Consider the following 13,683-nt stretch of genomic DNA (forward strand, 5'->3'; position numbering starts at 1 on the left):
ACGAGAAGGGAAAGTGAGAGTTGAACGCCGCAACCGGCGGTAGCTCCGGTTGAGTGTGGTGTCGCTGGCGACGTCGAGACTAATAGAAGGTGGTGGCGCGGTGGCTGGTTCGAAGGCATAGTAGTGCATATGCGAAGGAGGTGGGGAAGCAGAGCTTGGCCGCTGTTAATGGCGCTACGATGTTGAGTTCCGGCGGCCTGGGCTGTGAGGGAGGTGGCCGAAGAGGTAGACGAAGATGCAGCGCGGGGAGGTAAACCCGTCCCTGGGTTGGCGTTTTCGAAGCGAGGAGTTCAGGTTGTCACCGGCGAGGCCAAGTCGTGGTCTTGCCAGAGGTGGCGGTGGCTGGTTCCAGCCGAGGTGGCGGCAGCGTGCCTCCCAGATTTAGGGCTTTCCTGGTCAGAGAGAAAGAAACTTGGGTCTCTGGAGAGTGTGTGAGATAAGAGAGGGAGCTTACGGGAGGGTGTTGGATCTGAGTGGGTGAGGAATGAGAGCGGGAAGGTAGAACCCCTAGGAAATTCTAGGTTAGAAACCATTCAATTGGGCCAGGCCCAAAATTGAGCGTACGTCCAGGAACCTTTGGCTTTTTTCGAACGATCGTCATCCAACCTCATTTTCCCAATGAACGCTCGTCCATAACGAGCGTTCGTCATCCAACCTCATTTTCCCAATGAACGCTCGTCCATAACGAGCGTTCGTCATCCAACCTCATTTTCCCAACGAACGCTCGTCCATAACGAGCGTTCGCCATCCAGCCACATCTTCCCAACGAACGCCCGTCCCAAACGAGCGCTCGTCATTCGGGCTCCTCTTCCCACATCTTCCCAACGAACGCTTGTCCATAACGAGCGTTCGTCATCCAGCCTCATCATCCCAACGAACGCTCGTCCATAACGAGCGTTCGTCATCCAACCTCATTTTCCCAACGAACGCTCGTCCGTAACGAGCGTTCGTCATCCAACCTCATTTTCCCAACGAACGCTCGTCCATAACGAGCGTTCGCCATCCAGCCACATCTTCCCAACGAACGCCCGTCCCAAACGAGCGCTCGTCATTCGGTCTCCACTTCCCACATCTTCCCAACGAACGCTCGTCAATAACGAGCGTTCATCATCCAGCCTCATCCTCCCAACGAACGCTCGTCCCAAACGAGCGCTCGTCGTTCGTCATCCAGCCCATATCTTCCCAACGAACGCTCGTCAATAACGAGCGTTCATCATCCAGCCTCATCTTCCCAACGAACGCTCGTCCCAAACGAGCGCTCGTCATTCGGCCTCCACTTCCCACATCTTCCCAACGAACGCTCGTCAATAACGAGCGTTCGTCATCCAGCCCATATCTTCCCAACGAACGCTTGTCAATAACGAGCGTTCGTCATCCCGCCTCATCATCCCAACGAACGCTCGTCCATAACGAGTGTGCGCCATCCAACCTCATTTTCCTAACGAACGCTCGTCCCAAACGAGCGCTCGTCATTTGGCCTCCACTCACCTCATTTACCCAGCGAGCGCTCGTAGACTAGCCTCCTCTTCTCAGCGTCCGTTCGTCACATCATCCAATGAACGCTCGTCATCTACCTTCCTGTACTCAACGTACGTTCGTCGTATCACGCAACGAACGCTCGTCATTCAGTCTATTTTTCTCAACATACGTTCGTCAACTCTCCCCAACGAGCGCTCGTGACTCTGAGTCTTTTCCCAACGTACGTTCGGCCTTTACCACGGACCGTTCGTTATCCAAGCTTTTCGGCTGACCGTTAGACATCATTTTATTTTTATTTTGGTACCCCCATTTTTATTATTTAATTATTCATTTGCCTTTTTATTTATCTTATTTCATTTCATTTTTTATTTTATTACTTTATTTTATCCACTTATTTCAAAATATATATATAATAATTTTACTTATATACACATATAAAATAGAAAATTACAAGAAAAGTTTTAAAGGTTTAAAGCGCACGTGTGACCGCTCGCGTCGTCCTTGTGCTAAAAACCTTTTCTTCTTTTCTTAAATAAAATTTCAAAAATACGTTTTAAAGGTTTAAGCACACGTGTGACCGCTCGCGTCGTCCTTGTGCTAAAAACCTCTTCTTCTTCCTTAAATAAATTTACAAAAATATGTTTTAAAGGTTAAAGCGCACGTGTGACCGCTCGCGTCGTCCTTGTGCTAAAAACCTTTTCTTCTTTTCTTAAATAAAATTTCAAAAATACGTTTAAAGGTTGAACACTCGTGTGATCGTTCGCATCGTCCTAGTGTTCAATACTTTTCTCTCTTATTTACGTAATATTAAACGAGGGTATGAGTGCTCGTGCGATCGTCCGCATCAGCCTAGCACTCAATACTCTCAAGTTTTTCTAAATAAGTAAATAATGGTATGTGTGCTCGTGCGATCGTCCGCATCAGCCTAGCACTCAATACCCTTAAGTTTTCCTAAATAAGTAGATAACGGTATGAGTGCTCGTGTGATCGTTCGCATCGGCCTAGTGCTTAATATCGTTATCTCTCTTTTCAAAAATAATTAAAAATATTTAAATATCATTTTAAAGGTATGAGTACTCGTGCGACCGTTCGCGTCGGCCTAGTACTCATTACCTTCTTTTTCTCGAAAATATTAAAAACATAAAAATCTCCAAAAATTAAAAACATCTGCTTTTTCAAACAAACAAACAGTCTTTCAACTAGAACTACATAACCCTGATTTCTCATTTTGAATGAGAATACGTAGGAGCAAGGTCAATCCTTGTCGGGCCCAAAAAATTAAAAAATATGTTTTGTTTATTTAGAATTTTATTTTAGGGGATAATTAAACATTTTGAAAAACCACATCATATTCGTGCATTTAGTTAAAGGTACTGCCTTAGGGCAGGCGTTGTGGGGTGCTAACACCTTCCCCACGCGTAACTGACTCCCGAACCCAATCTTTGGTTTTCGTGGACCGGGCTTTATCGTTTGAGGTTTTTCCATAGTTTTCCATAATAAACTATGGTGGCGACTCCAAATCTTTTTTTTTAAAACCCGTTCCTTTTTTTGGATCGTCGTCCCGTCGCGATTCCGGTTGCGACAGATGGCGACTCCACTGGGGACGTCTAGAGAGTCGAGCCATTTAATTAGAGGCGCGAATTTGGTGTGGTTTTGCTTTGTGTTTTTTTTCCCTTTTCTCTATCTGTGTTTGATATTTGGAATAACTGCAATAACTGTGGAATATTGAACCCTAGGGTAGACAATATGTTTATATCTGCCTGGGAATTTTTCTGGTTGTTTTGCAGGTGAGGGTTTAGGTGTGCATAATTTCCTCCCTTCACACACACACTTTTGGCATATCATGAGTGGGGCCTATACCCGGGTCTGAGCGTAGCTTAGAATTAGAGGAGTTGTGTAGCGGTGTCACTCTAGGATGTACTTCCTGTTTGGCTATCGTGAGAACTCCAGCTAGAGTCTGTTCTCTTCATATGTGTTTTCACACCTAGTTGATTACTCGACTGTTGTGGAGATGCTTTGAAGGGGGCCATAGCTCTAGTGACCTTTGACCTTTAGGTTCAGGAAATCATCCTTGTGAGATTGCATATACTTGACCTTGAACTTAAAGCAGTGAACCTTTGGTAGGGCACGATGGGAGGAATATATGCTTCTGAAACCCTCACGCTGTTCGTTTTCTTTATGATATTACATTTCATACCATGCATGTGTTTTGTTTTGTCATGTTATTTTATTATCATGCATCATATTCATACATCATTTAGTAACATGTTAATTTTAAGGGAAATCACAGGTACCTACTTGACTTCATACGAGATGGATGTTAACACAAGATCCGATGCTACACGGCATACCGACTCTTCCGATTTAAGAAAGAAGTATAGTCTAAGGACTCATGTTGGAAATTTGACCGGGCTGATAAACTTGGGCAAAAGGCTTAAGACTATAAAGAGAGAAACCTTTCAGAGAAGATATGAAAATTTGTTGAATTTAATGGAGGTTGAAGTACAAATACCCGCTATCACAGCCTTGGCACAATATTATGATTCTCCGCTTCGATGTTTCACATTTCAAGACTTTCAGTTGGCGCCAACCATAGAGGAGTTCGAGCATATCTTGGGTTTACCATTGGAGGGCACCACTCCCTATCAACATTTAGAGCATCATGCCTCTATACCCACTATTGCTACCATCATGAAATTACATCCCAAGGAGCTTGAAGACAGGATGATGATGAGGAATCAAGTGCATGGGTTATCACAGGGATATCTAGAGCAGTATTTACATCATCTGGCTGATAAAGAAGATTGGGAAACTTTCATGGATGTATTAGCCCTCACCATATATGGCATTGTCTTGTCTCCCAAAATAGAAGAATTTGTGGATTACACCACGATAGACGTCTTCGTGGCGAGTAAAACCAGATCAGAGAATCCTGTAACAGCAGTTCTTGCAGATGTTTATGGGACTTTGAGTTTTTGCCATGAGAGAAAAGGAAAGAAGATTCTATGTTGCTTACCGACGTTGTATACATGGATGACAACGCGCGTGTTTAAGGAAATGGTCGACGTTAAGAGTCTATCGGAGACTTTGTCACACCAAGGGCTTAAAGGTAAAGGAGGAAACGATTGGGCCCGATTCCTTGCCGGCTTGAGCGAAAGAAGTATAAAATGGCGCCTTCCTTGGCTCGGAAATAAACTGGCTATACAACATTGTGGTAGTTTTCCTAATGTGCCTCTCATAGGTGTCCGGTACTGTATAAATTACAACCCTCTTTTGGTGCAAAGACAATTTGGGCATCCCATGAAAGGGGCACCTTCATCAGATTACCTTGCTACCCTATTCATTTATTATGAAGACGGGCATTTCATCGAATTGTTAAGAAAGGTTAAAAGCGCCTGGGAAAATGTTGTTCGAGCAGAGAAGGACTTGAGGGATGGAGTAGTGGATAGCAGTATTAGTTATCACACCTGGATTCTGGAGAGAGTGAAAGTAGTCAAGCTGCCTTTCAAGCCGATCAAGGATCAATCAGCTAGTGAAAGACCATCCCAAGCTCCAGAAAGTGAAGAGGTGCAACAACTAAAAGCTGAGATGGAGAAATTGAAAATTAGGAATGCTAGGTTGGAAAACGAATTACAAAGGGCGCGTAATGATCTTGTGGATATGAAAAATGATAATGAAGAAAAGTCGCGGGCTTATGAAAACCTTGTCAAAAGCTAGAAGGCTGAGAGGGATTACACATTTCGAGTAAAACAGGATCTAGCTGCCGCGAGTAAGGAATTATCCATGAGGGTAAATGAGAAGAAGGTGGCTTTAGAAGAGGGGAAGGAGTGGAAGCACCTCTACGAAGAAGCCAAAAGAGATAAACGAGAAGCCCTGAAGAGATTAAGAGAAGCGCAGATTCAGATAGAAAAAGCGGGGCATGAGATGAAAGAGATGGCCATGTCGTTTGAGGCGGATATGAATAGGGAGCGTTGGAAGCTAACAGAAGCAGAGGAAGAGCATCGAACTCTGATAAAACAAATGGAGGAATATATCGAGGAACAGGAGGAGCGATGGAGGTCGATAGATTTTGAAGAAAGGCATCAGGCCTTGATAAAGCGAATGGAAGAGCACATCGCCGAGCAAGAAATGGCTGTAAAGCACTGGAAGGAAAGATTCTCTCAGTTGGCTGCTTTGGCAAACGGGGCAATTGAAGACATCCCCAGGATGGTGTCGAATGCTGAAGCAAGTACTCATTTTTGTAACTCACCAGCGGAAATAGAATTGTTTATTAATCATTGTAAATGGTTGGTGGGAGAGATGAAATCTTTCATTGCCCGGGCGCGGGATTGATGTACATCGGAATTATGTGTTTTGTTCCTTAGACTATGTAATGGATCAAATTTCCTTTAAATGAAAGATAAGGGATGTTTGTTGGTATCGGCTTGTGTTAATTTTCCATCAGTATTGTCATCGTTATCCTGTGATTTCCACTTATCACTAGCATGCATCATGTTTTCTTTTGTTTTTCATTTTTCATCCTTATCTAATTTAATTTAATAAAAAAAAATAATAATAATAATCAGCAGTACAAGTGAGAAAACAACGGCAAATTTTCCACGACATCCGTACAGGACCAGAGCTAACTCAAAGGTCATGGAGAATTGGGAGCAGTCACACGAATCTATTAAGGCCGATGTCAACCAGTTGAAGGATCAGATGGCCCAGATTTTGGCGGCTCTCGAAGCCCTGAAGACTACGGGAGGGGCGACGCCTGCGCAAGTCGAGGGAAGTGCTCAATATTACCCTCCGATGTTCAGTTCTGGGAGCCAATCTGTTCCGTTCCCAATGTATGGATTACCTCCAGGTTACACCCCACCTGTGGGAGAATACACAGAAGGGGAGCAGGCTTCAGTCTCTTTCCCTACCACTGTCAACATACCACCAATCAGTACACAAGGACCTGTTGTAATGTCCGCACCCATGGTAAATGAAGGAATGCATGCAAGCATGTCTGATGGAATACGAGTAACTCCGGTGCCACCTGTGATTACCGGAGAGGGCTTTTCTACAGGGGCTGCACCACATACCTCGTTTCAGGGGGTAATTAGTAATGTTGATGGGGCGAAAGATAAACTGGAGAGCCTAGAGGCAAGATTGAGGGCTGTGGAGGGGTATGAAAGTTATGGATTTGGGGATGTTTCTAGATTGAGCTTGGTTCCTGGCGTCAAAATTCCACATAAGTTCAAGGCGCCAAATTTTGAGAAGTATAAGGGAAATACATGCCCAAAGAGCCATCTAACCATGTTTTGCAGAAAGATGGCTGCATATGCTTATGATGAGCAGCTGCTCATCCATGTTTTTCAAGATAGTTTGGCTGGAGTGGCGTTAAATTGGTATACCCATTTGGAGCCGGCTCGAATTCGTTGTTGGGCGGACTTGGCTGATGCTTTTGTGAAGCAGTATATATACAATACACATGTTGCGCCAGATCGTTTACAGTTGCAAAACATGTCGAAAAAAGACAACGAAAGTTTTAAGGAGTATGCTCAGCGGTGGAGGGAATTGGCTGCACAAGTTGAGCCGCCTTTGTATGATAAAGAAATGGTGGCAATGTTTGTAAATACGCTCCAACCACCATTTTATGAACATATGGTGGGAAATGTATCTTCAAATTTTGCCGATATCATCGTGATAGGCGAGCGAATAGAGATCGGGTTGAAAAATGGGAAGATTGCATATGGCTCGTCGGCGGGTGCAAACTCCAAAAAACCCAATTTCAACTCAGGGAAAAGAAAGGAGGGAGATGTGCATGCAACATCTGCAACCCCCGTGTGGAGAGGTCAGGCTCCCACTCATAACTATCGACCATACTGGGGTCAACATCCACATGCAGCTAACGCGTCATTTGGTCATCAAATTAGACCTCAACAACAACCAGGGTACTATCAACCACAATACATTCCGATGAATAATTGGAGGGGTGGGGCAAATGTAGGTTCCAATATGAATGTGGGTCCCAATACTTATCCAAGAAGGAACCAGGAAAGAAATTATGTTAACTTTACTCCAATTCCTACAACTTATACGGAATTATTGCCTCAGCTTATCAAACAAGGGCTAGTTGTCGTTTGTCCCCTGAAGCCTTTGCAGCCTCCGTATCCAAGAGGTTATGATGCAGATGCAAAGTGTAGTTATCATGGAGGGGTCGCTGGTCATTCCACTGAGAGGTGTCTGGCTTTCAAGCATAAAGTACAGACTCTAATTGATTCCGGGTGGTTAAAGTTCCAAGAGGATAAGCCTAGTGTCGAGTCCAATCCTTTATCAGGGCATGGAAGTGCTTCGACGAATGTTGTCGAAGTGAAAGAGCATGAGCTGGTGAGAAATGTGAAAGAAGTCAGGAGCTCTAGGAGGTTTATTTTGGAGGCGTTGCTGAGAGTGGGTATCTTGAAGGGTGATTATGATGAGAGTATGGCATGCGCGCTCCACCCGGAGGCTGGGCACTCTATTGAGGAGTGTGTTGAGTTTGAAGAAATTCTGCAAGACCTGCTGGATCATGGTCTGATGCAAGTATGTTACAGGAATGAGGAGGGAGAGGTATTTGCACAGACTGGTGATGAACCCGGTATGATTTTACCAGAACCATTAGTGATTCGTTTCACTAAGACTACTTCTATCCCACCAACTCAAGGAAGGTCGCCTGTGGTTATCCATGTACCAGCCCCTTTTCCTTACAAGAACGAAAAAGCCGTCCCATGGAGATATGGGACGCATGCGTCAGGCGAAACGCAAAGCGTTGACCCTGTCGTAAAAAACATATCAGGAATAGGGAGAATGACTAGGAGTGGTCGAATTTTCACATCACCTGAGTTGGCACGAGAAAGGGTTAATGATAATGAAGCAACGATGGCCGCGAAGGCAAAAGAATTCTTAAAGGGGAAGGGTGCACAGACAGAGGAGATCCCCGACAAGGAAGAGAGGAGAGAGGTTTCTGAAGAAGAGGCTTGTGAATTTTTAAAATTCATACAACAAAGTGAATATAAGGTGGTGGAACAGTTAAATCGTATGCCTGCTCGTATATCCTTGTTAGATTTGCTCATGCATTCGGCATCACATAGAAAGTTGCTAATGAAGATACTCAGTGAGGCTCATGTGGAGCAAGGTATTTCGTTGAATAAATTCGAAGGTATTGTTGGCAATATTGTTGCTAATAATTATCTCACTTTTACGGATGATGAGATACCAGCTGAGGGAAGAGGGCATAATAAGGCTTTTCACGTCTCTGTGAAATGCCTGGATCATGTTATTGCGCGTGTTTTAGTGGACAATGGGTCCTCCTTGAATGTCATGCCGAAAGCAACTCTGGAAAAGCTACCTTGCGAAGGAATGCATATGAGGCCAAGTTCAATGATTGTGAGGGCTTTTGATGGCAGTAAAAGAGAAGTGATGGGAGAAGTGGATTTACCAATGCAAGTTGGCCCATGCGTTTTTCAAATAACATTCCAGGTTATGGATATCCTGCCAGCTTATAGTTGTCTGTTGGGACGCCCATGGATTCATTCGGCGGGAGTTGTGCCTTCTACACTACACCAGAAGTTGAAGTATGTGATAGGAGATAAGCTGGTGATAGTATCAGGAGAAGAGGATCTTCTGGTGAGTGGACCATCATCCACGCGCTACATCGAGGCGGCTGAAGAAGCTCTTGAGACAGCCTTCCAATCGTTGGAAATTGTGGGAAATGCTTGTGTGGAACCGTTTCCAGTAAATCCTCATCTGTCATGTGCTTCTATTATGATGGCCATGATTATGCTAAGAGAGGGCTATATATATGGGGAAGGTTTGGGCAAATATCGGCAGGGGCGAGCATTCCCTCTAGAAATCGTTGAAAACAAGAACAGATATGGCTTGGGGTATAAACCTACCAAGGAAGACAGGAAAAGGGTGATTGAAGAAAGAAAAGAGCACAGTCTGGCCCGTGCAGAAAGACGAGGGCCCAGAGAGAGCAAAATTCACATTGTTGACATCAAGGAAAGCTTTCGTAGTGCTGGGTGGATCAACACTGGTCAGATAGCAGCGGTGGAAGATGAAGAAAGGCCTCAAAGTTCGAGCTTTGTGTGGGCTTGCTCCCCTGATACTCAACTCAACAATTGGGAAACACTTGATTTACCTGTGATGCTTAATGTGAACAAAATGTAATAGTTTTAATTAAGCTTATAGTTTCGATTGGGGCTTTAGAACTAAAGTTTTGCGGATAGACTTTTTACTTTTCACTCAGCGTGACAATAAAGTTGCATTTCATCATCATTTGGCATTTTTCTTTGTTTATCTTATTTATTTATACTTTTTCATAAATTTAAATGATGCAGATGTGACAATGATTGTTTTGAAAATAATGATATCAATGTTCCTAATTTTGAGCACCCTATCAATAATACGGAAGATGATTTCGAAGATGATGTGGAACCCTCTCCGGAATTGTTGAGATTAGTGGAACAAGAATCTAAGGAGATAAAACCCCATCAGGAGGAGATTGAAATACTTAACTTGGGAGAGAAGGATGAGATAAAGGAGGTGAAAATCGGTACTAGTATGAAAACGGAAGTGAGGGAAAGATTGCGTGTCCTGTTGAAGGAGTTTAAAGATGTGTTTGCGTGGTCTTACAATGACATGCCGGGTCTGGATACCGATATTGTGCAGCATAAGCTCCCACTCAAGCCAGAATGCCCTCCAGTCAAGCAAAAACTAAGAAGAATGAAGCCGGAAATGTCACTAAAAATTAAAGAAGAGGTCCAAAAGCAATTTGATGCAGGATTTTTGGCTGTGGCAAGATACCCACAATGGGTAGCGAATGTTGTACCAGTGCCTAAGAAGGATGGGAAAGTTCGAATGTGTGTTGACTATCGTGATTTAAATCGTGCAAGTCCGAAAGATAACTTCCCGTTACCACACATTGATACTCTGGTTGATAATACGGCCAAATTTTCGTTATTTTCGTTCATGGATGGATTCTCGGGATATAATCAAATTAAAATGGCACCGGAAGATATGGAGAAAACGACCTTTATCACGTTGTGGGGAACATTCTGCTATAAGGTTATGTCTTTCGGACTCAAGAATGCTGGGGCAACATACCAAAGGGCAATGGTGACACTTTTTCATGATATGATGCATAAGGAAATTGAAGTTTATGTGGATGACATGATTGCAAAGTCTGAATCAGAAGAGGAGCATATTTTCAATTTAAGGAAATTATTTGAGAGACTGAGAAATTACAAACTCAGATTAAATCCTGCCAAATGCATGTTTGGAGTAAAGTCTGGAAAATTGTTGGGCTTCATTGTCAGTCAAAGAGGGATAGAAGTTGATCCGGACAAAGTAAGAGCGATAACGGAAATGCCTGCGCCCAGAACAGAAAAGGAGGTTCGAGGTTTTTTGGGAAGATTGAATTACATTGTTAGGTTCATCTCCCAATTAACTGATACTTGTGAACCAATGTTCAAGTTACTACGTAAAAATCAGGCCGTAGTCTGGAATGAAGATTGTCAAGTTGCTTTTGAAAAAGTCAAACAATACCTGCAAGACCCTCCTGTTTTGCGTCCACCTATGCCAGGAAGGCCGCTCATTTTGTATTTGACCGTATTGGATAATTCAATGGGTTGTGTATTGGGTCAGCATGATGAAGACGGGAAAAGAGAGCATGCTATATATTACTTGAGCAAAAGATTCACAGATTGCGAACAACGATATTCGTCGTTAGAGCGAACTTGTTGTGCACTGGCGTGGGCTACTCATCGTCTAAGGCAATACATGTTGAGCCACTCTACTTGGTTGATATCCAAGATGGATCCTGTCAAGTATATTTTCAAAAAGCCTGCTCTCACTGGAAGGATAGCTCGATGGCAGATGCTATTGTCAGAGTACGATATTGTATATGTTACTCAGAAATCTATCAAGGGTAGCGCTTTAGCGGAATATTTAGCCCATCAGCCCATTAATGATTATCAGCCAATGCAACCTGAATTTCCTGATGAAGATATCATGGCTTTATTTGCTGAGAACAAAGAGAACAAAGAGGACAAAGATGAAAAAGCCTGGACGATATTATTCGATGGGGCCTCGAATGTAATGGGGCATGGAATAGGGGCAGTGCTTATTTCTCCTAAGAATCAATACATTCCAATGACGGCAAGGTTGTGTTTTAATTGCACGAATAATATTGCAGAATATGAAGCCTGTGCCATGGGAATTCGAGCAGCTATAGAGTCTAAAGCAAAAATTCTGGATGTCTATGGAGATTCAGCTTTGGTCATCCATCAATTGAAGGGAGAATGGGAGACTAGGGATACTAAATTAATTCCATACCAAGCTTACATCAGGGGATTAATTGAGTATTTCGATTCTATCACTTTTAATCATATACCGAGAGAAGATAATCAATTAGCAGACGCATTGGCTACCTTGTCATCGATGTTTGAAGTTGATCAAGATGCAGAATTGCCAATGATTGAAATGAAGAGTCATGCAAAGCCAGCGTATTGTCATTTCATCGAAGAGGAGGTAGATGGTAAACCTTGGTACTTTGATATCAAGCATTATCTTAGGAGCCGAGAATATCCGGAGAAGGCATCAGAAAACGACAAAAGGGCGTTAAGGAGGTTGGTTGGCAGTTTCATTTTGAGTGGGGATATTCTATATAAGAGGAATCATGACATGGTTCTCCTTAGATGCGTAGACGCAAAAGAAGCCGAGCTGATACTAAAAGAAGTACACGAGGGTACATTTGGCACGCACATGAATGGGCACTCAATGGCCAGGAAGATACTGAGAGCGGGGTATTTTTGGTTGACTATGGAAAATGATTGTTGTACACATGTGAGAAAATGTGAGAAATGCCAGGTATACGCAAGTAATATCAATGTTCCACCCACGACCTTGAACGTGTTGTCTGCACCATGGCCCTTTTCGATGTGGGGAATAGATGTCATCGGAGCTATAGAGCCAAAGGCATCAAATGGACACCGTTTCATATTAGTTGCAATCGATTACTTCACAAAATGGGTTGAGGCCGCTTCTTATGCTAATGTGACTAGAAAGGTAGTGACCAAGTTCATAAAAAGGGAGTTGATTTGCAGATAAGGGATCCCTAACAGGATCATCACTGATAATGCCACTAACTTGAATAACCAGATGATGACAGAGTTATGTGAGGAGTTCAAAATTCATCATCTTAATTCTTCTCCTTATCGTCCAAAGATGAATGGGGCAGTAGAGGCTGCTAACAAAAATATCAAGAAGATTGTGCAGAAAATGGTGGTCACGTATAAGGATTGGCATGAAATGCTTCCTTTTGCTTTACATGGTTATCGCACTTCGGTACGAACATCGACTGGGGCAACGCCTTTCTCGCTTGTATATGGAATGGAGGCAGTACTTCCGTTTGAAGTGGAAATTCCGTCCTTACGAGTTTTAATGGAAACCCAATTAGAAGAGGCGGAGTGGGTTCAAGCTCGTTTCGACCAGCTCAATCTCATTGATGAAAAGAGACTAACAGTAGTATGCCATGGACAATTGTATCAAAGAAGAATGAAGAAGGCATTTGACAAAAAGGTACAGCCAAGAGAATTTCATGAAGGTGAGCTGGTGTTGAAGAAGATCCTACCTATACAAAAAGATCATAGAGGCAAATGGACTCCAAATTATGAAGGGCCATTTGTAGTGAAGAAAGCATTTTCTGGTGGGGCACTAATTCTCACAAGAATGGACGGAGAGGAGTTACCATTGCCAGTTAATTCTGATGCAGTAAAAAAGTTTTACGCATGATGATTACGTGATAGTGGTTGCTATTAAGGGGATGTTGATATTATCGTTAAAGATTATTGTACTCTGTGTTTTCTTTAATAAATGAAATTCGCGTAGTTCATTCATATTTTGGTTGTTTGCATTCCATCCGAAATATTGCATGTCACGCTGAGTTGTTAAGTGGTCAAAGGAAAATGAAAATGAAAATAAATAAGCGTTTGTTGATAAAAGCATCACAGGTATATCAGGTTGGTGAGCTCGGTCCTGGAGGATGTCGAAAAAGGAAAACGAAAAAAGGTCACATGTTGAGTTTGTTGTTAATAAAGTTGTCAAGGACATAGTATTTTCGAAAAAGGAGTTTTGAAAAAATATCGTTGGTGAGCCTTTTCCTGATTCAAGGTTTTGGGTGTAACCGGTGTTCTTTTC

At 43.0% G+C, this 13,683-nt stretch overlaps 1 pseudogene; it reads left to right on the forward strand.

The window, feature by feature from the left end:
- The first annotated feature begins 235 nt into the window (after positions 1–235).
- On the forward strand, positions 236–13,278 carry LOC148197568 (uncharacterized; annotated as a pseudogene).
- Positions 13,279–13,683: the final 405 nt, after the last annotated feature.

This window comes from Vigna umbellata, chromosome 5 (genome assembly GCF_029865625.1).
Source record: "Vigna umbellata cultivar VRB3 chromosome 5, Vumbellata_1.0, whole genome shotgun sequence".
Classification (NCBI taxonomy): Eukaryota; Viridiplantae; Streptophyta; class Magnoliopsida; order Fabales; family Fabaceae; genus Vigna; species Vigna umbellata.